General features: G+C 39.0%; 1 long non-coding RNA gene across 2 annotated transcripts in view; it reads left to right on the top strand.

The window, feature by feature from the left end:
* Positions 1–17,847: 17,847 nt before the first annotated feature.
* The window catches only part of LOC137225252 (uncharacterized), a 243,647-nt gene continuing 233,726 nt past the window's right edge, over positions 17,848–27,768 (top strand). For both annotated transcript variants that reach the window (XR_010943755.1, XR_010943756.1), the window contains exon 1: positions 17,848–17,953. This is a non-coding gene — a long non-coding RNA (uncharacterized lncRNA). The remainder of the gene's footprint in view (positions 17,954–27,768) is intronic.

The following is a 27,768-nucleotide window of genomic DNA, read 5'->3' as shown; positions in this document are numbered from 1 at the left end:
TTTTTTTTTGCTGTGTCATAACTCTGGGAGTGTGGCCTCAAAGCCGTGCTGAGGGCTTATTGAATTTTAAACTCCCTTTTCAGATTTTTACTCAATCTCCTTCCTCTCTCCAGGACTCAAACATGAGTCCACCTGGGACTTACCAGAATTAAAGCCACCATGTTGGGCTTACACACCCCCATCCAACCCTTCATATAACTCTCTGTGATTAGTGGAGCTCATTACACATAACTCCTTCTTTGACATGGGTTTTCTCCTTAGAGGCTTCTCAGGCACACAAAAAAATGGGCTTCTATCAGCACATTCTTCAGTTTCCTAAATGTAATTGGGCAAGTCTGAATCCTATAGGAGGCATCTCAGAACCCTCAGTACCATCCCATGAGCCACCACTGGTTCCCACAAATTGGAGCCTTCCTTCTAAGATTCCCATAGCCGCTGTGGGCTCCATGCAGCCCAGAGGGGCAGGAGAAAATCAAGCTGCTTTTCTGATTTGCACCTACTCAAGCCAGGGTCTTGGGGCTACACTCTAGCCATCACCATTTTCTGGCAGGTTGTAATGATCTGTCTGATTTGCCCATCTGCCCTAACCTGGTAGTAAAAACTTATATACACATGGCTTGTTGAGCCTCAAGGCTTCATCCTGGTGAAAGCAGAGCTTCCTTCATCCCCAAATATTTCACGTCTGTGGACAGGTTTGAGATTTCTTTTCTTGTTTTTAAATTAATTAATTTTATTTTAATTTTTGGCTGCATTGGGTCTTTGTTGCTGCGCACAGACTTTCTTTAGTTGCGTCGACCATGGGCTACTCTTCGTTGTGGTGCGCGGGCTTATTGCAGTGGCTTCTCTTGTTGCAGAGCACGGGCTGTAGGCGCGTGGGCTTCAGTAGTTGTAGCACGTGGGCTCAGTAGTTGTGGTGCATGGGCTTAGTTTCTCCGTGGCATGTGGGATCATCCCAGACCAGGACTCGAACCTGTGTCCCCTGCATCGGCAGGCGGACTCTCAACCACTGCGCCACCAGGGAAGCCTTGGTACCTTTTAGATTAACCCAGCCATGCCTGCCAAGAATCTTAAACAACACTGAGGAAGCATACAATGTTTTTACAAATTTAAAACGCTTAGAGGAGGGCTTACAACAAAACTTCCAGGCTTACTTCTCAGTCACTTTGGGAAGGAGTTTGAAATGTTTTGCAATTGTTACTGACCCTCCTGAGTTAGTCCCCAACAAGGGTCCTTCTGCCTGGTGTCTTTCTTATTTTTTTATTTTACAGGTCAATTATATCTCAATTTTATTTTATTTTACATCTTAATTGGAGTAACATTGTTTTACAATGGTGTGTTACTTTCTGCTTTATAACAAAGTGAACCAGCTATACATATACATATAACCCCATATCTCTTCCCTCTTGCATCTCCCTCACTCCCACCCTCCCTATCCCACCCTACTATGTGGTCACAAAGCACCGAGCTGACTTCCCTGTGCTATGCAGCTGCTTCCCACTAGCTATTGATTTTACATTTAGCAGCGTATATTTGTCCATGCAACTCTCTCACGTTGTCCCAGCTTACACTTCCCCTTCCCCGTATCCTCAAGTCCATTCTCTAGCAGGTCTGTGTCTTTATTCCTGTCCTGCCCCTAGGTACTTCATAACCGTTTTGGTTTTTTTTTAGATTCCATATATATGTGTTAGTGTACGGTATGTGTTTTTCTCTTTCTGACTTACTTCACTCTGTATGAAAGACTCTAGGTCCATCCACCTCACTACAAATAACTCAATTTCATTTCTTTCTATGGCTGACTAATATTCCATTGTATATATGTGCCACATCTTCTTTATCCATTCATCTGTCAATGGACACTTAGGTTGCCTCCATGTCCTGGCTGTTGTAAATAGAGCTGCAATGAACATTGAGGTAGATGACTCATTTTGAATTCTGGTTTTCTCAGGGTATATGCCCAGTAGTGAGATTGCTAGGCTGTATGGTAGTTCTATTTTTAGTTTTTTAAGGAACCTCCCTACTGTTCTCCATAGTGGCTGTATCAATTTACATTCCCACCAACAGTGCAAGAGAGTTCCCTTTTCTCCACACCCTCTCCAGCATTTATTGTTTGTAGACTTTTTGATGATGGCCATTCTCACTGGTGTGAGGTGATACCTCATTGTAGTTTTGATTTGCATTTCTCTAATGATTAGTGATGTTGAGCATCCTTTCATGTGTTTTTTGGCCCTCTGTATATCTTCTTTGGAGAAATGTCTCTTTAGGTCTTCTGCCTATTTTTGGATTGGGTTGTTTGTTTTTTTGATATTGAGCTGCATGAGATGCTTGTAAATTTTGGAGATTAATCCTTTGTCAGTTGTTTCATTTGCAAATATTTTCTCCCATTCTGAGGCCTGTCTTTTCGTCTTGTTTATGGTTTCCTTTGCTGTGCAAAAGCTTTTATGTTTCATTAGGTACCATTTGTTTATTTTTATTTCCATTTCTCTAGAGGTGGGTTAAAAAGGATCTTGCTGTGATTTATGTCATACAGTGTTCTGCCTATGTTTTCCTCTAAGAGTTTTATAGTGTCTGGCCTTACATTTAGGTCTTTAATCCATCTTGAGTTTATTTTTGTGTATGGTGTTAGGGAGTGTTCTAATTTCATTCTTTTACATGTAGCTGTTCAGTTTTCCCAGCACCACTTATTGAAGTGTCTGTCTTTTCTCCATTGTATATTCTTGCCTCCTTCATCAAAGATAAGGTGACCATATGTGCGTTGGTTTATCTCTGGGCTTTCTATCCTGTTCCACTGATATATAGTTCTGTTTTTATGCCAGTACCATACTGTCTTGATTACTTTAGCTTTGTAGTATAGTCTGAAGCCTGGGAGACTGATTCCTCTAGCTCTGTTTTTCTTTCTCAAGATTGCTTTGGCTATTTGGGGTCTTTTGTGTTTCCAAAGAAATGGCAAAACTTTTTGTTCAAGTTCTGTGAAAAATACCAGTGGTAGTTTGATAAGGATTGCATTGAATCTGTAGATTGCTTTGGTTAGTATAGTCTTTTCACAATGTTGCTTCTTCCAATCCAAGAATATGGTATATCTCTCCATCTGTTTGTAGCATCTTTAATTTCTTTCATCAGTGTCTTATAGTTTTCTGCATACAGGTCTTTTGTCTCCTTCGGTAGGTTTATTCCTAGGTATTTTATTCTTTTTGTTGCAATGGTAAATGGGAGTGCTTCCTTATTTTCTCTTTCAGATTTTTCATCACTAGTGTATAGGAATGCAGGAGATTTCTGTGCATTAATTTTGTATCCTGCAACTTTACCAAATTCATTGATTAGCTCTAGTAGTTTTCTGGTAGCATCTTTAGGATTCTCCATGTATAGTATCATGACATCTGCAAACAGTGACAGCTGTACTTCTTCTTTTCCATTTGGATTCCTATTATTTCTATTTCTTCTCTGATTGCTGTGGCTAAAACTTCCAAAACAATGTTGAATAATAATGGTGAGAGTGGGCAACCTTGTCTTTTCCTGATCTTAGTGGAAATGGTTTCAGCTTTTCACCATTGAGGATGATGTTGGCTGTGGTTTTGTCATATATGGCCCTTATTATGTTTAGAAAAGTTCCCTCTATGCCTACTTTCTGGAGTGTTTTTAACATGAATTGAATTTTGTCGAAAGCTTTTTCTGCATCTGTTGAGATGATCATATGGTTTTTATTCTTCAATTTGTTAATATGGTGTATCACATTGATTGATTTGCATATATTGAACAATCCTTGCATTCCTGGGATAAATCCCCCTTGATCATGGTGTATGATCCTTTTAATGTGCTGTTGGATACTCCTTGCTAGTATTTTGTTGAAGTTTTTTGCATCTATGTTCATCAGTGTTATTGGCCTGTAGTTTTCTTTCTTTGTGACATCTTTGTCTGGTTTTGGTATCAAGGTGATTGTGGCCTCTTAGAATGATTTTGGGAGTGTTCTTCCCTCTGCTATATCTTGGAAGAGTTTGAGAAGGATAGGTGTGACCTCCTCTCTAAATGTTTGATAGAATTCGCCTGTGAAGCCATCTGGTCCTGGGCTTTTGTTTGTTGGAAGATTTTTAATTACAGTTTCAATTTCACTGCTTGTGATTGGTCTGTTTATATTTTCTATTTCTTCCTGGTTCAGTCTCAGAAGGTTGTGCTTTTCTAAGAATTTGTCCATTTCTTCCAGGTTATCCATTTTATTGGCATATAATTGCTTGTAATAATCGCTCATGATCCTTTGTGTTTCTGCAGTGTAAGTTGTTACTTGTTCTTTTTTATTTCTTATTCTATTGATTTGAGTCTTCTCCTTTTTCTTGATGAGTCTGGCTAATGGTTTTTCAATTTTGTTTATCTTCTCAAAGAACCAGCTTTTAGTTTTATTGATCTTTGCTATTTTTTCCTTCATTTCTTTTTCATTTATTTCTCATCTGAAATTTATGATTTCTTTCCATCTGCAAACTTTGGGTTTTCTTCTTCTTCTTTCTCTAATTGCTTTAGGTGTAAGATTAGTTTGTTTATTTAAGATGTTTGTTGTTTCTTAAGGTAAGATTGTATTGCTATAAACTTCCCTCCTAGAACTGCTTTTGCTGCATCCCATAGCTTTTGGGTCATCCTTTTATCATTGTCATTTGTTTCTAGGTATTTTTTGATTTCCTCTTTGATTTCTTCAGTGATCTCTTGCTTATTAAGTAGTGTATAGTTTAACCTCCATGTGTTTGTGACTTTACAGATATTATTCCTGTAATGGATATCTAGTCTCGTAGCATTGTGGTCGGAAAAGAGTCTTGATAAGCTTTCAATTTTCTTAAATTTACCAAGGTTTGATTTGTGACCCAAGATATGATCTATTCTGGAGAATGTTCCATGAGCACTTGAGAAGAAAGTGTATTTTGTTGTCTGTGGTGGAATGTCCTATAAATATCAATTAAGTCCATCTTGTTTATTGTATCATTTAAAGCTTGTGTTTCCTTATTTATTTTCATTTTGGATGATCTGTCCATTGGTGAAAGTGGGGTGTTAAAAAGTCCCGTACCATGATTGTGTTACTGTTGATTTCCCCTTTTATGGCTCTTAGCATTTGCCTTATGTACTGAGGTGCTCCTATGTTGCGTGCATAAATATTTACAATTGTTATATCTTCTTCTTGGATTGATCCCTTGATTATTATGTAGTGTCCTTCCTTGTCTCTTGTAGTAGTCTTTATTGTAAAGTCTATTTTGTCTGATATGAGAATTGCTACTCCAGCTTTATTTTGATTTCCATTTGCATGGAATATCTTTTTCCATGCCCTCACTTTCAGTCTGTATGTGTCCGTAGGTCTGAAGTGGGTCTCTTATAGACAGCATATGTATGGGTCTTGTTTTTGTATCCATTCAGCCAGTATGTTTATTGGTTGGAGCATTTAATCCATTCACATTTAAGGTAATTATCGATATGTATGTTACTATTACCATTTTCTTAATTGTTTTCGGTTTGTTATTGTAGGTGTTTCCCTTCTCTTGTGTTTCCTGACTAGAGAAGTTCCTTTAGCATTTGTTGTAAATCTGGTTTGGTGGTGGTGAATTCTCTTAACTTTTGCTTGTCTGTAAAGTTTTTAATTTCTCCATCAAATCTGAATGAGATCCTTGGTGGGTAGTGTATTTCTTGGTTGTAGGTTTTTCCATTTCATCACTTTAAATATGTCCTGCCCCTCCGTTCTGGCTTGCAGAGTTTCTGCTTAAAGATCAGCTGTTAACCTTATGGAGATTCCCTTGTATGTTATTTGTTGCTTTTCCCTTGCTGCTGTTAATGTTTTTTCTTTGTATTTAATTTTTGATAGTTTGATTAATATGTGTCTTGGTGTGTTTCTACTTGGATTTATCCTGTATGGGACTCTCTGCACTTCCTGGACTTGATTAACTATTTCCTTTCCCATGTTAGGGAAGTTTTCAACTATAATCTCTTCAAATATTTTCTCAGTCCCTTTCTTTTTCTCTTCTTCTCGGACCCCTATAATTCGAATGTTGGTGCATTTAATGTTGTCCCAGAGGTCTGAGACTGTCCTCAATTCTTTTCTTTATTCTGCTCTGAGGTAGTTATTTCCACTATTTTATCTTGCAGGTGACTTATCTGTCCTTCTGCCTCAGTTATTCTGCTATTGATTACTTCTAGAGAATTTTAAATTTCATTTATTGTGTTGTTCATCACTGTTTGTTTGCTGTTTAGTTCTTCTAGGTCCTTTTTAAATGCTTCTTGTATTTTCTCCATTCTTTTCCAAGATTTTGGATCGTCTTTACTATCATTACTCTGAATTCTTTTTCAGATAGACTGCCTATTTCCTCTTCATTTGTTTGGTCTGGTGGGTTTTTACCTTGCTCCTTCATCTGCTGCGTTTTTTTCTGTCTTCTCATTTTGCTTAACTTACTATGTTTGGGGTCTCCTTTTCGCAGGCTGCAGGTTCTTAGTTCCCGTTGTTTTTGGTGTCTGCCCCCAGTGGCTAAGGTTGTTTCAGTGGGTTGTGTAGGCTTCCTGGTGGAGGGGACTAGTGCCTGTGTTCTGGTGGATGAGGCTGGATCTTGTCCTTCTGGTGGGCAGGTCCAAGTCCGTTGGTGTGTTTTGGGGTGTCTGTGACCTTATTACGATTTTAGGCTGCCTTTCAGCTAGTGGGTGGTGTTGTGTTCCTGTCTTGGTAGTTGTTTGGCACAGGGTGTCCAGCACTGTAGCTTGCTGGTCTTTGAGTGGAACTGGGTCTTGGCGTTGAGATGGAGATCTCTGGGAGATTTTTGCCGTTTTGATATTACATGGAGCTGGGAGGTCTCTGGTGGACCAGTGTCCTGTACTCAGCTCTCCCACCTCAGAGGCACAGGCCTGACACCCGGCCAGAGCACCAGGATCCTGTCATCCACATGCCTCAGAATAAAAGGGAGAAAGAAAGAAAGAAAAAACAGGCAGGCAGAACCCTAGGACAAATGGTAAAAGCAAAGCTATACAGACAAATCACACACAGAAGCATACACATACACACTCACAAAAAGAGAAAAAGGTAAAAAAAAAAATATATCGCTGCTCCCAAAGTCCACTGCCTCAATTTTGGGATGATTCATTGTCTATTCAGGTATTCCAGAGATGCAGGGTACATCAGGTTGATGGTGGAGTTTTAATCTGCTGCTCCTGAGGCTGCTGGGAGGAATTTCCCTTTCCCTTTGTTCGCACGGCTCCCAGGGGCTCAGCTTTGGGTTTGGCCCCGCCTCTGTGTGTAGGTCGCTGGAGGGCGTCTGTTCTTTACTCAGACAGGACGGGGTTAAGGGAGCAGGTGATTCCGCGGCTCTGGCTCACTCAGGCCTGGGGGAGGGAGGGGCACGGAGTGCGGGGCGGGCCTGCGGCGGCAGAGGCCGGCGTATCGTTGCACGAGCCTGAGGCGTGCCGTGCGTTCTACCAGGGAAGTTGTCTCTGGATCACGGGACCCTGGCGGTGGCGGGCTGCACAGGCTCCCGGGAGGGGAGGTGTGGAGAGTGACCTGTGCTCGCACACAGGCTTCTTGGTGGCGGCAGCAGCAGCCTTAGCGTCTCATGCCCGTCTCTGGGATCCGCGCTTTTAGCCGCGGCTCGCGCCCGTCTCTGGAGCTCCTTTAAGCGGCGCTCTTAATCCCCTCTCCTCACGCACCAGGAAACAAAGAGGCAGGAAAAAGTCTCTTTTCTCTTCAGCGGTTCCAGACTTTTTCCCGGACTCCCTCCCGGCTAGCTGTGGCGCACTAGCCCCCTTCATGCTGTGTTCACGCTGTCAGTCATCTCCCTGCGCTCTGACCGAGCCTCAGCTCCCAGCCCCCTCCCGACCCGGCGGGTGAGCAGACAAGCGTCTCAGTCTGGTAAGTGCCGGTCAGCACGGATCCTCTGTGCGAGAATCTCTCCGCTTTGTCCTACGTACCGCTGTTGCTGTGCTCTACTCCGCGGATCCGAAGCTTTCCCGCTCCGCCACCTGTAGTCTCCGCCCGCGAAGGTGCTTCCTAGTGTGGAGAAACCTTTCCTCCTTCACAGCTCCCTCCCACTTGTGCAGGTCCCGTCCCTATTCTTTGTCTCTGTTTTTTATTTTTTCTTTTACCCTACCCAGGTACGTGGGGAGTTTCTTGTCTTTGGGGAGGTCTGAGGTTTTCTGCCAGCGTTCAGTAGGTGTTCTGTAGGAGTTGTTCAACATGTAGATGTATTTCTGATGTATTTGTGGGGAGGAAGGTGATCTCCATGTCTTACTCTTCCGCCGTCTTGAAGGTCTTCTGCCTGTTGTCTTTCTAACCAATAGAACGAGAGAGACTGAGTTCAGTTCAGAAGCAAAGGAAGCTTTATTCTTTGAGCACAGAATGGAGAAATGTGAGCTCACAACCTAGAGCATAAAAGCTCTCTAGCCCTGGTGGGTGCTGCTTTATAGGAATCTCTTCAGGGAGGGGTCAGGTTCTCGCATGAGGGTGCAGGCTCAGCTCAGTGCCTGATGCAACACCTCTGCACACAACCTGCCGCCGCCATCTTGAATTGCAGTGTCGTGCATGGCCCGCTGAGCTGAGCTGTCCCTGCAGCCTTTTCGCAAGAGGAGCTCTGGTCTGAAGGTCTGCGCGAGGCCTCTGCACGCTGCACCCTATGAGCAAGAGACACTAGACTAAGCACAAAGGAAAAGAGAAAAACGGTTAGATTTTATTTTATTACCCAGATTCTCTTTTTATTTCCTGGGAATTGTTATTTGGCTTTTTCGGTGACACAATCTTGGTCTGGTCATTAAAACCCATATATATCTTCCTGTGGGTGTAACATCTGGATACACCCATCCTTGTGTGTTCCAATGGCTCCTGGAGGGTGTTTTCCATAACTCCCTCTCACTTCCCCAGGGTAGCACAGCCCCACATGCATCTCTTGGCATTGCTTGGCAAGTCATTTGGTAGTTTGTTGAGGAGGGACTGACAAGCCCTGTTAGTAGTAGTAATAGCAATTAATAACAGCGATATTTCAGAAGAACTTGCCATGTGCCAGACACTCTACAACTTTCTGTACATTATCTCATTTTATCTTCATATCATGAGGTAAGTATTTCCCACATTTTACATATGACTAAACTCAGATTAAGTAACCTGTTCTAGGTCATCCAATTTCCCAATGCCTCAGCAGGTGTGGCTTGTTTAAGTTCCACTTTGTTCCCCTCTACTCCTAGAAACTTGGATGATGGAGATGTGCAGACAAACCACCCAGCAAGCCCAGAAATTAATAATGGTGTTACACTGGTGTGCTCCCAAATGATAACATGAATTTTGGGATGCTGCTGGGAAATAGCCTTTTATCTCAAAAAGCCAGTTTGAGCCTTTCACCAATTAAATAGGCTTTTTGAAAACTGGAAACTGGAGAATAGCAGGATAAAATCTGCTGGACTAGAGAACACTTTTTGAAAGGACTTTGGGAACTCTTGTCAGCAGCTCTTTGTTGTTCCTTCTTTTTCTCCTCCTTCCTCATTTTCCCCATTAGAACTAAGTAAGCTTCATTAAGGAAAAAGATTTTGTTCATTGTTGTATAGCTAAAGGTAGGGCCAGGCACAATGAAGATGCTAAATAAATGTTAAATAAATATTTTTGAGTGAATGAAAAATTGGATGAAAAATATCTTTGCCAAGCCCTCAGAGCACCAGCTACTCCTCACACTGTATCTGCCAATTTCCTAAAGACCTCGGTAATCTATTGTGCATCTGTTGTTTCTCGGTTGGCCTGATCTTAACCACTGCTGTGTAACAGGTAAACCCTGCCTTCTCCTAGACAGTTGCTGAGACCCCAAAACAGGCAAAGAGACAAAGATACCTGCAGGGCTTGAACTCGAAGGTAATGAGGTTGGCCTCCTCTGCCTGTCTGCATTTCAACAACTCAACTCTTTCTGATTCCTCCATGAAAGAGGGAGCATTCATCACGTATTGCCCAGGAGAACATTCTCTGTAAGAAGTTCTGTGTCCTTGAAATTAATCCTAAGTTTGCTGGAGATTCTGATTCTTTGCTTCTTCATTCAGTAAGAACTAGACACATCTTCTAGCCTTACTTTTTCTAAATTGAAAGTTTCCCATACTAAAAATCAAAAACAAAACCAAAAAACAAAATCAAACCCATCACCGGTAAAATATAGAAATCTAGTCATATTTCTGCACCATTTCTATAAGGAAAGGTCCTATGGTAGGTGTTTTCTTATTTATTTTATTTTATTAAAAAAATTTTTAACATCTTTATTGGAGTATAATTGCTTTACAATGTTGTGCTAGCTTCTGCTGTACAACAAAGTGAATCAGCTATATGTATACATATATCCCCATATCCCCTCCCTCTTGCATCTCCCTCCCACCCTTCCTATCCCACCCCTCTAGGTGGTCACAAAGCACGGAGCTGATCTCTCTGTGCTATGTGGCTGCTTCCCACTAGCTATCTCTTTTACATTTGTTAGTGTATATATGTCAGTGCCACTCTCTCACTTCGTCCCATCTTACCCTTCCCACTCCCCTTGTCCTCAAGTCCATTCTCTATGTCTGCGTCTTTATTCCTGTCCCGCCCCTAGGTTCATCAGAACCATTTTTTTTAGACTCCATATATATGCATTAGCATATATATGGTATTTGTTTTTCTCTTTCTGACTTATTTCACTCTGTATGACAGACTCTAGGTCCAACCACCTCACTACAAATAACTCAATTTCATTTCTTTTTATGGCTGAGTAATATTCCACTGTATATATGTGCCACATCTTTATCCATTCATCTGTCGATGGACACTTATGTTGCTTCCATGTCCTGGCTATTGTAAATAGTGCTGCAGTGAACATTGTGGTACATGACTCTTTTTGAATTATGGTTTTCTCAAGGTATATGCCCAGTAGTGGGATTACTGGGTCGAATTGTAGTTCTATTTTTAGTTTTTTAAGGAACCTCCATTCTATTCTCCATAGTGGCTGTATCAATTTACATTCCCACCAAGATGTTTTCTTATTATCTGACTGTATTCATTAGGTGGGAGTCTTGACTTCCATAGATTTCCTGTAGATGAATTGTTTCTATGACATTGAGAGAAAACAGATGCATCTCCCCCAAAACTTAAAATAAAAACAGAAACCTCAGATCGACACAGGAAGGAGGTGCCACATGCATTCTCTGGATTCTGTGCATTTAGCTTTCTATTGAACCTGTAAATGTGGTGACTAGGTTTTTGATGTGCCAGGTTCTCTTTCACTATCAAATTTGCTTTTAGGAAGATTTTGTAAATGGACATAAGCAATAGATATAGTTATATCTGTTGGTGTGAATGAACAGAACCTTCTGCAAGGAGGGCTTCTGATGAGTTAGTCTCTGAGTCTTGGACTGGGATGCCCTTTCCTGCCAAGCTGGCCTCCCAGCCCTGGGATTGTAGACCAGGCTCAAGCACTGGAACTGTTTGCTTTGTGAATCAAATAGTAATTTTCCGGGCTTCCCTGGTGGCGCAGTGGTTGAGAGTCCACCTGCCGATGCAGGGGACGCGGGTTCGTGCCCCGGTCCGGGAGGATACCACATGCCGCGGAGCGGCTGGGCCCATGAGTCATGGCTGCTGAGCCTGCGCGCCCGGAGCCTGTGCTCCACAACAGGAGAGGCCACGGCAGTGAGAGGCCCGCGTACAAAAAAAAAAAAAAAAAAAAGTAATTTTCCTTGGTTTCTCCATGTAAGCTGTGGTGTCAAAGATGGCTATCTGAAGGGCAATGTGAATAAGAGTTTTTAGGATGAATGAATGAACTGTGGTGGAGCTAGCTGGGGAAGGACTCACACAACACAGTACTTGGCACGTAATAGAAGCGCAGTATGTGTTTTTTGAATAAATAAACAGAAGAATGAATAAATGAGCTTGAAAACTGGGCCTGTTTGAGCCATTGGCAACCCAGGGTTCTATTTGGACCCTAGTTTCTTGCTCTCAATTTTGCTATCATTTGGAAAGTGTTTCTATGAGTAACTTAGTGGGGAGGGGAGAGCAGTTACTTTGTCCAGTGAATGAGGAGCCTTGAGGCAACCTATACCTGTGTCAGGCAGTGTAATGACAGATACCTCAAGGATGTCGATGTTTCTAGCTTGTAAGTTTGTCTTCATGCTTGATTTAAGTGGACTGACATGCAGAATATATCTCTGACTAGTTTCAGTTCATTGGTTATGTGAATTTGCAAAAACAGAAATGCCTTAGTTTTTATGACAGTCCATGGGTTTCAAAATATATTCAATTATTTTTATATATTTAGCATTTCTTCTCCTCACATGCTCACTCTATCTTGCCTCTCTTTCTTTGATTCACATCAATATGCAAAATGTGTCTAGATCTTCAACAATGGAAATAAGTTGTTTTTCTTCTTTTTCCCTCTGCACACACTGTGTGACAATGAATATACTTCAAAAAGGAAAGCATAAAAGGGAAAGTAATCAGAATATCTGTTTGTTTCCATGGCACCTGTAAAGAATGGACCTTCCATGGATATAATAAGCTTTAGCTTAAATCATCTTCCCTTAAGAGTTATCAGTTAAGGTCAACCATGCAGTTCCCCACTAGAAAGCAGATCCTGGGTATTGCTACCTATTTAGGACATTTATGAAATCACATTCTCGGGGTTGGCATGGTACTGTTGGATGGCAGTTATTTCCACAACTAGGAAAGAAATCCATGCTTGTCGTAGGACAGGAAGTTAATCATATTTCTCCTCCATCAGAGATCAGTGTTTTTCTGCTATGAGGGATCCATGCCTGTCATCCCTCTGAACTGCCAGCTCTTTGAAGGTACAGCTGGGCCTTTGTTCATCCATGTATCCTCCCCTGCAGAGCATATAGTTCTTGGCACATAGCAAATAAGTGTTTCTCTAAATTTTCCACTAAAGTATTCTAAGACCAGTGTGAATTTGTACTTCTTGAGCATTGGTGAGGCCTGGGGACCTCTCTGTTTTACAGAGAGTTATGTAAAAAAAAAAAAAACAGCAGTTTCTACTTGCTCTTTTTTTACATAACCACCACCCTCCAAACACATACACAGAGTCTCCCCTACTATCAACATCCTCACTAGAGTGTTACACTTGTTATAATTGATGAACCAACATTGAGACATCATTATCAAAGGTCCTAGTTTACATTAGGGTTTACTCTTGATGATGTACATTCTATGGATTTTGCAGATGTGTAATGGCATGTATCCACCACTATACTATTATGCATAATAATTTCTCTACCCTAAAAATCCTCTGTGCTTAGCCCATTCCTCCCTCCCTCCCCACTGACTCCTGATCTTTTTTGTTTTGTTTTCTTTTTTTTTTGATGTGGACCATTTTAAAAGTCTTTTTGAATTTGTTACAATATTGCTTCTGTTTTATGTTTTGGTTTTTTGGCCCCAAGGCATGTGGGATCTTAGCTCCCTGACCAGGGATTGAACCCACACCCCCTGCATTGGAAGGCAAAGTCTTAACTACTGGACCGCCAGGGAAGTTTCTGATCTTTTTATTATCTCCATAGTTTTGCCTTTTTCAGAATGTTGCATAGTAGGAATCATAGTATGTAGCCTTTTCAGACTGTCTTCTTTCAGTAATATGCATTTCATATTCTTTTATGTCTTTTCATACCTTGATAGCTATTTTTTTTAGCACTGAATAATATTCTATTGTCTGGATGTACCACAGCTTATTTATCCATTCACCTATTGAAGGACATCTTGGTTGGTTCCAAGTTTTGGCAGTGATCAATAAAGCTGCTATTAACATTCGTGTGCAGGTTTTGTGAGTTCAATGCAGTTTTTACTTGCTCTTTTTTTTTTTAACTTTTTATTTTTTTTGCGGTATGCAGGCCTCTCACTGTTGTGGCCTCTCCCTTGCGGAGCACAGGCTCCGGACGCGCAGGTTCAGCGGCCATGGCTCACGGGCCCAGCCGCTCTGTGGCATGTGGAATCTTCCCAGACCGGGGCACGAACCCGTGTCCTCTGCATTGGTAGGCGGACTCTCAACCACTGCACCACCAGGGAAGCCCTAACTTTTTATTTTATATTCGAGTATAGTTGATTAACAATGTTGTGATAGTTTCAGGTGTACAGCAAAGTGATTCAGTTATACAAATACATGTATCTATTCTTTTACAAATTTTTTGTCATACTGAGTAAAGTAAGTCAGACAGAGAAAGAGAAATATCGTATGATATTGTGGAATCTAAAAAGAAATGATACCAATGAACTTATTTACAATACAGAAACAGACTCACAGACTTAGAGAATGAACTTATGGTTACCAGGGGGTAAGGGTGGGGGGAAGGGATAGTTAGGGAGTTTGGGACTGACATGTAAACCTGCTATATTTAAACCAGAAAGAGAAAAACAAATATCATATATTAACACATATATGTGGAATCTAGCACAATTTTACAGATGAACCTATTTCCAGAGCAGGAATAGAGATGCAGACATAGAGAATGGACATGTGGACACAGGGAGGGAAGGGGAGGGTGGGACAAATTGGGTGATTGGGATTGACATACATACACTACCATGCATAAAATAGATAGCTAGTGGGAGCCTGCTATAAAGCACAGGAAGCTCAGCTCGGTGCTCTGTAATGACCTAGATGGGTGGGGTGGGGGTGGGAGGGAGGTTCAAGAGGGAGGGGATATATGTATGCATATATCTTATTCACTTCATTGTACAGCAGAAACTAACACAACATTGTAAAGCAATTATACTCCAATAAAAAATAAAATGGATAACCAACAAGGACCTACTGTATAGCACAGGGAACTCTGCTCAGTATTATGTAACAACTTGCTGTTTTCCTTATGTTAAGCGGAAATCTGACCTCCTGTATCTTCTCTGCATCAGTGACCTAACATATTGTCTAATCCTTCTTTTGTACATGAAGACAGCTGTCTAGGAGTTCCTACGTTTTTTTCTATTTTAAGCTAAAGATCACCAATTCTGCTAACTTTTTCTTATGTTGTAGGATTTTCAGTCCCTTCAGTTTCCTGGTTCCCCATATTTTTGGTTTTCTTGGGTAAACTCCATTGTATAAAAAAAGGAGACCAGTGAACAGATATGGCCATATCAGTCCAAAAGAACAGAGGGACCATCACTCTTCCTGTCCTGGGCAAGATATCCTGTTAATGTAATTTAGGTTTGTAATCACTCTTTTGGAAATTATGCTACATAAATTCATATAAAATTTGTGCATTTACTTTAACAAACTTATTGTTAGGTCAGTCTTCTCCAAACTGTAGTTTTTCCAGGGGACTTTTAGAACTTAAAAACTAGACTTTCTACATATGCCTATTAACCTTCCTCTTGTTAATTTTGGTCCATTGTTCTAGTTTGTTGAATGTGTTTTCTTCCTTTTAAATGTTGCTTCTTTTATCAAACATATTATCCATTGCTCCTTGTTCAAAATGTTGTTCTTATGCTAAAGAATCATCTCTTCATGACAGAACTTTTAAGAAGTATAGATGAGGGCTTCCCTGGTGGCGTAGTGGTTGAGAGTGAGCCTGCCGATGCAGGGGACACGGGTTCGTGCCCCAGTCCGGGAAGATCCCACATGCCGCAGAGCGGCTGGGCCCATGAGCCATGGCCGCTGAGCCTGCGCGTCTGGAGCCTGTGCTCCGCAACGGGAGAGGCCACAACAGTGAGAGGCCCGCGTACCGCAAAAAAAAAAAAAAAAAGTATAGATGAGTTAAAAGGAGAACACAAAAATGTTCCCTAACTCATTGCCAGGGATTAAATATTATTAGCATTTTAGTGTATCTCTGTCTAGTCTTCTTCTCTAGGTACATGTTTATATCCCTACATGCATAAATACAGTACGTATGCATTTATTACCATACCAGATATGTATGATACATATGATCATACCATATAGTTTATTTTATAATTTTCTTTTTTCCTCACTTCATTCATTTTTTATTTGGTATATTTTAAAAATATCCATGAAGTACATAGTATTGTAGGGAATACAGTGATGATCAATGCAAGCGTACTGCTCTTTATTTAATTAGTCTTTTATTATTTGACAATTAGATTTTCCCCAAATATTTTGCTATCATCCATGTAGCTAAATCCTTGCAAACATCTGTGACTATTTCCTGAGGAAGTGGAACTGTGACTCAAGAAGTAAGTCAAATTGTAAAAGGTTTTGATATGTTTTAGTAAATTGTCTTCTAGAAAGTTATGAAATAATCTTGCTGTCATTTAGTTATTTGAAAACTTGATAGCTTTTCCTTTTATATGTCAGCAAATCATTGCCAACAACATTGAGCAAGAGAGGACCAATGACAGGATTTTGGAGAAAACTAGTAAATCATTCTTCCAAAATTTTATTAGTTTATTAATCAACAGTCTATGGGGACAATTTTTGCTCAATTGTATTATACCTTTTCCATATTTCTATATTTTTATCAACTGGGGTTTCATAAGCTTTGTTGGATGTGTTTTTGAAATCAGTATAGTCTATATCTACATACTTCCTGTTTCCAACAGTATAACAATCCTATGAAATGATAGAAATATTATTAGTTCAGTATAAGAGTTTCTGTAAATGATGCTGGCTTCCAGTGCTCACTACTCTCTTTAACAGCACTGTCCAATGGAACTTTCTGCAATGATAGAACATTCTATTACCTGTGCTGTTCAGTATGGTAGCCACCAGCCATATGTGGCTACTGAGTACTTAAGATGTGGCTAGTGTAACTCAGGAACTTATTTTTATTTTTTTAAATTTTAAATAATTTAAATTTAAATAGTAAGATTTGACTAGTGGTTGTGATTTTGGACAGCACAGCTTTATAATATCTGGCAAACCATCTTTCTAATAACTAGTATATAATTTAATTGGAGTTTAATATTAAGTTGAGGGACTCATGGTTCCTGAAATACATTGGTTTCTCTCTCTCTCTCTCTCTCTCACTTTGCTCTTAATTACATTTTTTTTTTCACTACACCAACTCATAATTTTTTTAAGATTTCTGACAATGATTTTGTGTCAATGATTCATATCAGCTGGTTGTTTTCAAATGCTGGGATATTGAATCTGGGATATAATTGATAAATGTTTCTTTCAAATCAACCTGGTTTAATTTCCTTTAACAAGATTTTTCTTATAATGTGAACATCATTTTCCTTGATAGAAAGAGATGTAAGTGAGAAAAGTGTTGAGTAATTTTGTTTTCTACTTTTCGTCTTTGACATTATTCTTATCTTTCCTAAACAGTTGGCTCTCCTTATTTTTCTTAAAGTTGATGTAGCTAATGGGGTCCTTTCTGTTGTCAATGACACTTTTTGTTTCACAAGCCTAGAATATTTTGGTTTTTAGTGTTCTTGTTAGAATAATTATAATAATATATTATTCTTTTATGTCCATCTACAATCATGGGGTTTTTATTTCCTCCTAGTTTTTTTTTTGATGTCATTTAAAAATTTAAGTTCAACAGGTATATATGTAGCCATATATATTTCTTTAACTGTTTCTCTCTTTGTATCCCTGGGAATCAGATTTGGTTATATTTTAAATTGGTTCAGCCCATCCAATGGTGCTGACTGACTCTTAAGTGCCAGGCCATGAGTCCAGACTGGAGATTCTTAAGTGAATTAGACATGAACCTTGCCATCAGAAGATTTATACTCTACTAAGGTAATCAAACTTGTATACTACAAGCCACATACAATACAGCATATGCTTATTAAGAGTAGTCACAATGTTCTGGGGGAGCATAACAGAGAGACAGGATTAATTCTGCTTGCAGAGCATATAGAATGGGATAAGGAGGATGTGCAAAATCAGAGAAGTCTGGAACAGAAATGATGTTTGAGCAAGAATGAATAAGAATTTGTAGGACAGAGAAGCTGGGTAATGTGGTATTCTATTCATGAATAACATGAACATAAGCCAGATGATACATTCTGGGCTTCATAACTAGTCCTGCAGCTGGAGTATAGAGTACTTCTTGGGTGAGTGAACAGAGATGAGACTGAAGTTAAGGAACAGCTCAATGGTGAGGGACCGTGAATGTTTGCTAAGGGATTTGGATTTTTTCCAAATGGAATAAACTTGAACGTTCTTGAGCAGAGAAGGGAAATAGATTCCTTTTAGAAAAACAATTCTGGTGACATCAACTTAGGATATGTTAGACTTTGGAAAATTTGTGGAGGGGAAATCATTAGTCAAGAGGACAATGAAAGTAAAACTAGTTCAGTGTGGAGTGATAGAGAGAAGGGGTTTGAATTGAGTGACATTTAGAAGGTAGTATTGATAGGATTAGGTGGCTGCTTGAGTATGGGGGAAAGGAAGAGGCAGGAAGATGATTCACAAGTTTCTCATATGTTTTAATGTTTTTATTAGAATTCACTTTTTCTCTTGAATCACTTTCCCTTCAGGATCTCTGGATGTGAGATCATGTCTGTCTTTTCTCTGAACTTTTGGAAACTCTTTTCCCAATGACAAATGAGTGTGTGCTGATTTTATAGTGTTCCAGTCCTCCTATCCTAGGAATTCCAAGATGTGCTCATCACATTTTAAAAACTTCTATATTTTGAGATCATTTTAGACTTAAAAACGAGTTGCAGAAATAGCTCAGTGAGATCCCATATAGCCTTTACCAGCTTCTATTTGTTAACAGCTTACATAACCATAGAACAATTAAACCAAAACTAAGATTAATGCTTAGTAACCTTAATTCAGTTACTATTAACTGAAATACAAAATTTGGATTGCATCCATTTTTCCACAAATGTCCTTTTTTTTTTTTCTATTCCAAGATCCAGTCAAGGATCATACATTGCATTTAGTTGTCACATTTCCTTAGTATCTTCCAATCTGTGACAATTCCTTAGTCTTTCCTTATCTTTTACAACCCTGATGATTTTGGAAAGTACTGGTCAGTTATTTTTGTAGAACACCCTTGGGTTGTTGTCTGATGTTTGGGTTTGTCTGATGTTTTCTCATGATTAGATTGAGGCTATGAGTTGTTGCAAAGGATATCACAGATGTGATGCACCCTTCTCAGTGCTTCAAATCAGGAGGTATATGATTATTACCGGTGATGCTAACTTTGATTACTTAACTAGGATTATGTCTTTCAGGATCTCCACTAGAAAGTTGCTGTTTTCCCCTTCATATTACTCAGTGTTTTGTGGGAGGTTCTTTGAGAACATGCAAATATTTTGTTTGTGCTTGAACTTTCACCCACTAATTTTAGCATCCTTCAGTGCATCTTACTTGCAGAAGTTATTAGTATGGTGTTCTAACAGTTATTTTCTATTTGCTAATTAAAATGTTTCTTTTTTAAAAAAATAGCCTGATTTAAACCAAACCTAAGGAGATATAAGTGAGCTAAATTTTTTTCCAGCTTTATTGAAATATTATTGACAAGTAACATATGTAAGTTTGTTATAAAACATGGTAATTGATATTCATATATATTGCAAAATATATATGAATATCAGTCTGCACAATAAGGTTAGTTAACACCTATATTCCCCCACATAATTACCATTTGTGTGTGTGTGATGATAACATTCAAGATTTATTCTCTCACCATGCTGTACCTTAGATCCCCAGAATTTACTCATCTTATAGCTAGAAGTTTGTGTCCTTTGAGATCTCCCCACCCCCTGAAACCTTGAGCCCCTGGCAACCACCAATCTACTCTCTTTTTTTATGAGTTCGGCTTTTTAAAATTCTACATTTAAGTGATACTATACAGTATATGTCTTTCTCTGTCTGACTTATTTCACTTAGAATAATGCCCTCAAGCTCCATCTGTGTCGTTACAAATGGCAAGATATATGGCTGAATTATATAATTATATAACATATAAATATATATAATATATAAATATATATAATATTTTCTTTATTCATTCATCCATCAGTGGACACCTATGTTGTTTCCATGTCTTGGCTGTTGTGCAGAATGCTGCAGTGAACATGGGGTGCGGATATCTTTTCCAGATATTGTTTTTATTTCCTTTGGATATATTTCCAAAAGCGGGATTACTGGATCATTTGGGAGTTCTATTTTTAATTTTTTGAGGAAATCCCTATACTGCTTTACATAATGGCTGCACCAGTTTGCATTCCCATGAACAATGCATCAGTTTTCCCTTTTCTCCACATCGTCCCCATCATCCCCATTTCTTGTCTTTTTGATAATAGCCATTCTAACAGGTATGAGGTGATATTTCATGAAATGCTTTCATAAGGAAGAATTGTCTCTTCTCCCTCATGTATTTATTTGTTCAATTATTTATTTATATTAGGATGGATTCATGGATGTTAATTTTATTATTAGGGTTATAATTCTATATTAATTTTAGTTTTTGTTGATAAACTGTTTTTCAGCTTTGGCTGTTGAGTACTTTTTTAGTTTCCCATGCCATCTTCAAATAAAGGATGTTTGCATATTTTTGAGCACTACCTCATTGCCTAGGACCTCAAGATGATTTATGCTCTTCTTGTATTTTCCCTGCTCCAGCCCTGGAATCAACCAGTTCTCCAAAGAGTGCTCACTTTTTAACATGTTCCTATCACTTCTGCTTCACCAAGCAGTTCTTCATTTTTGACTGGAATTGAGTCAAAAATGAAAGAATGACAGATTAAGGGCTCTCTTTTATGCTTCCTCAAGCTTTTGAGAGAGAAAAAATTTCAGTAAGGCATATTGAATTTGAATTCAACAAATATTTATAAGAGCCCACTCTATGTCAGTGCCGGGTTAGGTATGAGGATGTGCCCCCCTCTGAGGGAGTGTTCTTTAGGCAGATGGCTCCATATTTTGATACTGCACACTGATCGAAGAGCTTTTCTTTAAGTAACCTCAGTTTTGCTTTGTCATACCTCATCTGATAATGCAGGATACCATTAAGCTATAATGTCCCCCGACTCCCAAAGTGTTGAGGTGTACTCAGGGGGTGTCTCATATGTGCTCACAAACAAGGCCAGTGAGTCATGTCCAGTTACTATAAGGAAGCCTCTGTTCCTTGCCCAGCTGGAGCTGTTACTCCAGCTCTCTTCCTCTGTTGTGAGTCAATAGAGAAAAATGTTTTCCCCTTTAAATAACTTTTGGTTAGTGACGTAATTCCCTAATTCCCTACATTCCTGAGGATGTAAGAGTTAAAGAGGAGCAATAATAAAAACTAGAAAAAAAAAAAAAGAGGAAAGGGTAAGAAATGTAAGTGATATAACTTCTGGACATCCTAAAATTTAAGCATGTTTTCTTGAATTTTTTTCTTAGCACAAATGAAAAACAGGTATATTTATTGACTGAGCCAGACCAGAGACAGAGGACAAGGGAGTCCATTGATGCTGTGTACACAGGCCAGCATTCCTGGTCACAGAGCAGGGTGAAGAGTAGACCTGCAAGGGAAAAGAGCACATTTCCATCTTATTACAGGAGAGGGTCACACAAAAAGGAAATGGGAGGACGATAGACTTCTACATTATGCAGCCTGACACTGAGAATTCAGGAATTACATTGTTGGTCATTAACTTCATATTTAAACCATACTAAGTAGCATTATTCTGAGGCCCTTTTCTTAGGCTATTTTAGAATAGTCTATGATCCAACTGCCTGCTTCACATTTTCACACAGAAGTTTTAATACTTCAGTATGTTTTCTATCAGTTTAATATTTTAATGTGTTCCCTCTTTATTTCTAATTTACACAAGTTTTAGAGAATGAGGAACATGTTATAAGACAAAATGGGGATGCAATCAGCAAAGTCCAGAAGGTGGAAAACTCTAGGGGTCAAATGACCTAGAAATAAGCAGGGTTGAGGGGAAGGATGGAATCCCATATTGTATAGATCAGGGTTTCTCAGCCTTGTCACTATTGACATTTTGGGCCAGGTAATTCTCTGTTGTTGGGGTTATCTTGTGCATTGTAGGATTTTTAACAGCAGCCCTGGTCTCTACCTACTAGATGTCATTGGAATTCTGAAGCCCTTGCCTCCAAGTTGTGACCACCAAAAATGACTCCAGACATTGCCAGATATTCCCTGGGAGCAAAATTACCTGACATTTAGAACCACTGCCATAGATTAAAAGAAAGGAGACCTAAATGACACAGAAAGAAAAGAATCTTGTTTGCATCTTGATTTATATAAATCAAATATAAAAAATTATGAGACAATCAGAAAAATGTCATCAACAACTGGGTATTTGATAATATTTAGGAGTAATTGTTAAATCTGGATGTGTGATAATAGTATTGTGATTATATTTTGTTAAAGACTTTTTAAAAGTGATGTCCATTGAGTCATATATATTGAGATATTTATAACTAAAGTGATATATCTTGTATTTATTTACAGAATACAGTTGAGATGGGTGTGTGAAAAAATGGGTGGTTGTATAGATGAATCGAGATTGGCCATGTGATGGGTCCGTGGGGTGGGTGCATCATACTACCCTAACTTTTGTATGTGTTTGATGCTTTCCATAATGAAATGTTTTTAGAGTGATAGTAGTATCAATATAAAAATGGTATGTAGACATATTCAGGTAACTACCAGAAGAAATAGCTAAAAAGAGATGAAAGTGGTAGTCCCTGGGGAGGATTACAGTGAGGCCAGGGTACTGCTTTTTTGTTATCCTTTTAGCATTACTTCACTATTAAAGCTATGTGTATCTAATTCTTTGATAAATAAGAAATAATATTAACAAAACCCCTAAAATCCAAAAAGAAAACACTGGAGAGATGCTATTGATTTTATTATTTTTCTTGTGAAGATGCAGTTTACTTCAGTTATATAAAAATTTCTATGTCTAGAGATCAAGTTAAATGACACCACAAGAAAACAATCAGCTGAATCCAGAAAGTGGAACACTGCATGGCACATGACTGGCTCCTGAGGCAGCTCTGGCTACCCTCTTTTTCTCTTCTACCTTTTTTTTTCTGAACACATTAAGAGAACCAAAGCCTTTTGAGGAGGTGGATATTAACTTTTACTTCTTGCAGCTTGTGGTAAGCAGATAAAGAAGACTGTTGCCCCAGGCACAGTGGCCAGTTCCTTGCCTCTCTCTGATCCAGTATTTTCTTTTAAAAAATGTCTTCTGGCCTAAGCTGCATTTGCCAGTTCAGTTTTTATCTGAGCCCTATGTTGGCAGAGAAGGGAACATCTGCTAAGCTGTTATTAAGAACCTTATATTATCTCTTATTTTGCTATTAATTGTTTTTTGTGTGATGCCTTGGCAGGAAGCCCAGGATGGACAAAGAATACATGGATTATGGTACCCAAACCCCAACTTGAGCTCTAAAAATTTTCATAGTTACAAGCAAAACAAATATCTTTTGACCTACTATCCCTACTCCTTGTCAGATGCATAACGCTACTTTTTTTGTGGTGACAGTTAGGGATCCCCAACACTCCTAGGAGACAAAACAACATAGTGAACCAAGGCCATTGTAGATGAGCAGGCCAACAGGATAATATGCTTTGAAATGTGCTCTAAAGGCTCTTGCACTGTGAGGTTTGTTCACTAAATATTCCAGGTTACCATGGTGCTTAAAGCCACACATTTTAGAGTCAACCTTTTGTGTAAATACATGAAATCTCTAGAAGCTGTCTACTAAAATGCAAATGTGTTGCTTCGGAGAAACAGCATAACTCTGTCTCCACAAATTGCTTAAGCATGGATTAGTTTATCCAGTTATTTAAGTTTCAAGGAGGGTCCTCAAAGAAGGAATTACAAAACAGTATTTTCTATGGAGAACCATGAGAAGGCTCAGGAAAACTATGAGAGTAAGAAAAGTAGAAGGAAGGAAAACATGGGGAAATGCTTGGGAAGGCATGGCCCAGCTGGGGAGAAGGCTGGCCAGAGGGGATCACAAAAACTTTAAGAGTCAAGACCAGCATGGTGCATTAGAACTTTCTGCAGTGATGAAGGTGTTGTTTATCTGCACTATTCACTACAGTAATTATTAGACATATGTGACAACTGAGCACCTGAAATGTAGCTAATGTGACTGAAGAACTGAATTTTAAATTTTATTTAATTTTAATTAAAATTTAAACAGCCTCATGTGGCTCATGGCCTTCATATTGGATAGTGATGTCCAGATGGGGAAAAAAATCACAGAGAGGCAACAGGTGGGGGAACCAAAGATACATTTCACTTAGTTCACACTTTGTATAGTATCACTTTGGTAACAAGTACTTTACAAATTACAAGTTATATTATATTTAGCAAATTAACCTGTGTCATGAAATTTTGTGTAGATTAAATAGATTGACTATAGTAAGCCATACTGATTAGATTTTTCCTTCATGATCACAGCCAAATGAAGGAAAAGAGAATGTTGACTCAGAATTATCAGAAAGGGATTTCTTTGCTTAAAATTCAAGAAAGGCTGTAATTACTTTTCCTAATATGTAATTTCAAGCTTCTCTCTCTCTCTATATATTTTTTTTGCTGTACGCGGGCCTCTCACTGTTGTGGCCTCTCCCGTTGCGGAGCACAGGCTCCGGACGCGCAGGCTCAGCGGCCATGGCTCACGGGCCCAGCCGCTCCGCGGCATGTGGGATCTTCCCGGACTGGGGCACGAACCTGTGTCCCCTGCATCGGCAGGCGGACTCTCAACCACTGCGCCACCAGGGAAACCCAAGCTTTTCTATATTTTTTATTTTGAATAATGATTGTTTTTCTTCCCTATCAATGCCTAGATCAAGGTGCTTACGAGGGTAACCATCAAGTTCACTGAACCTCAACTAAGGTGGAGCCACACGACATTCTTCCCACCACCCTCAGAAGTACTGTCACCCTTCGAACAATCAATCAAACAAACAAGCCCAACGACCTCTCTTTTAATGCTAGTTGGACTTATTGGCATAGAAATAGAATTTTCCTTCCTGGTATTATTGGGATGCATAATAAATTTTTTTCTGACTGTTTTATATTAAGGCTGGGCTGTTCAGAAAGTACTCATTAACTGGCACCAGAAAATTTCCCTAAATCACTTGCTGGTTGTTGGGGGCCATGCATCCTAGATGAGAATGAAAATGATCTCTTTAAGCACAGCACAAGCCAGAAAATTCTTTCTGTTGTTCAGAAGATAGGTTCCCCTTCGGAATCTTTAGAAGGGTTTCCAAATCAATGTGGTGATATTTTGCATGCCATCCCCATGCCAGATGGTTACTCTAGAGATAGAAGTTTGTCAGCTCACCATTTCAAGCCATGTAAAAATCCCCTGCCCCAAGATTTCTGCCTGTTTCTAGAGTTCTTACATTCTTGTGGTCACCCATAACTCTGAAATGCTCTTTCCCCTGAACTAATTGGCTTAGATCATGAATCATCTTGCCAATCTGGAGCTGGTATTTCTGTTCTGTACTATGTTAAACCACATGTACCATTTATTCCTTTACTCATTTTCCACAGATTCCTGCCATCACAAACATGTGCATCAGAATTAAAGTTTTTATGTATAAGTTATGACTTAGAACTCTCTCTGAAAGTTGTCTTGAGGTCAGTGAAGGTGGAGAATCCTGTCTTGTGACACCTAAATAGCAGGGAGACCAAAGAACTGGTGATAGTCATCAGGGAAAGGGTAGGAAAGTGGACCCGTGGTCATAAGCCAGCAAACTCCATAAAAGCTTTTTGAAAGGGGTGAAGATATGTTTGAAAGGTATCGTATCTCAAAGGTGAACAGAGGGCTCTAACACTGCTGACATTTTCTTTCTCTCATTACCAATATGTAATGCTCTCTTAACACGGAAGGGCTGATTTCCTTATCAGTGGAAACCCAATGTTCCTTCTTCTAATAAGAGCACCTTGGTTCAGTGGTGACCTGTATGCAAAAAAGAAGATGAAATGTTGTGAAAAAAGAAATAAAACAAATTTACTCATCCTTGTCAGCTGTCTCCCTAAGCTGTGCTTATCACTATCAGACTGTCCCTACAGGTTCACCAGGATCTTGTTGGAGTTCTTGCAGAGTTCTGTCCGTTTTCAAACCCCAAGTTGGGAACAAATGGTCCAAATATCAATTCTATTCTTTCTACCTCTTCTGGCTTCTTTCGTAGACAGCTCTGCCACCAGACTTGTTTGAAATTTTATCGAGGAACTACTTCAGAAAATTTATAATATTAGAAGGACCCCAGAGCCCAAACTTTAAAAAAAATCTGTTTAATTACACAAGTAATTAGACATATTCTCTCTGTGGGAATAATGGCCTAGAAAATTGTTTTCAAAGTATATAACTTCTTAGGGAGGACAAATGGAGTAGGTTATTAAGGAATGAGAATATATTCTTAGGATGTTCAGTAAGAAATTATGCGGAGGTTTTAGATGCATTTATGATAGGAAGGTTAGAGTCTGGATGCTAAGATTTCTGAAGCTTAAATGCCTAGAAGTGGGAAGAGATTACTAAATAATATTTAAGATAAATTTTGTTTATTTATTTATTTATTTTTGTGGTACGCAGGCCTCTCACTGTGTGGCCTCTCTCGTTGCGGAGCACAGGCTCCAGACGCGCAGGCTCAGCGGCCATGGCTCATGGGCCCAGCTGCTCCGCGGCATGTGGGATCTTCCCGGACCGGGGCACGAACCCATGTCCCCTGCATCGGCAGGCGGATTCTCAACCACTGCGCCACCAAGGAAGCCCTAAGATAAAATTTATTTATGGTGAAATTCGCAAATCCTAAGCATAAAATTGAATGAGTTTTGATGAATGAATACCTTTGTATAACTACCACACAAATTAAGATACAGAACATTTCCATCACCCCCCAAAATCCCCTATGCCTCCTTTCATACAGTCACCGCTCTCCATAGGCAACCATTGTTCTGAGAAATAGATTAATTTTGCATCACATAAGTGAAATAATAAAGAATATGCTCCTTCATGTCTGACTTCTTTCATTCAACATGATGTTTTAAAAATTCATCCATGTTGTCACACGCATTATTACTTTGTTCCTTTTTTTTAATTGTTGAAGAGTATTTGTCATGTATCTCCATTTATTTAACATTTCCTTTAATTTTTCATCAGCATTCTGTAGTTTTCAGCATACTCATCTGTACATATTTTTTTAAGATTTATACCTAATTGTTTCTTTTTTTAAAAATTTTATTGGAGTGTAGTTGATTTACAATGTTGTGTTAGTTTCAGGTGTATAGCAAAGTGAATTAGTTATACATGTACATATATCCACTCTTTCTTAGATTCTTTTCCCATATAGGCCATTAGAGAATATTGAGTACTGTTCCCTGTGCTATACAGTAGGTCCTTATTAGTTATCTATTATATATATAGTAGTGTGTATATGTCAATCCCAATCTCCCAATTTATCCCTCCCCTTCCTTTCCCTCTGGTAACCAAAAGTTCTTTTTTCCTACATTGGTGACTCTATTTCTGTTTTGTAAATAAGTCCATTTGTACCATTAAAAAAAATTCTACATGTAAGTGATATCATATGATATTTGTCTTTGTCTGACTTACTTCACTTTTTAATTTTTATTTATTTGTTGGAGCTGTTTTCTATGGTATTTTTGAAAACTATTATTTATTATAGAAATACTATTTATTTATTATTACTATATAGAAATACTATTAATATTTGAATGTTGAATTTGTATCCTGAGATCCTGCTAAGTTAACTTTTAAGTTCTAGAAGACCCCCTCTTTAAAAAAAGTCCTTCAAATTTTCTACATAGACAATCATTTCATTTGCAAATAGAGACAGTTTTATTTCTCTGTTTTCTAATCTGTATGTCTTTATTCCTTTCTCTTGCCTATTACACTTGCTAGAACATACAGTACAGTACTGGATAGG

This window comes from Pseudorca crassidens, chromosome 5, assembly GCF_039906515.1.
Source record: "Pseudorca crassidens isolate mPseCra1 chromosome 5, mPseCra1.hap1, whole genome shotgun sequence".
NCBI lineage: Eukaryota > Metazoa > Chordata > Mammalia > Artiodactyla > Delphinidae > Pseudorca > Pseudorca crassidens.
Note: the sequence above shows the minus strand (reverse complement) of the source record. Positions and strands in the feature narration are given on the sequence as shown.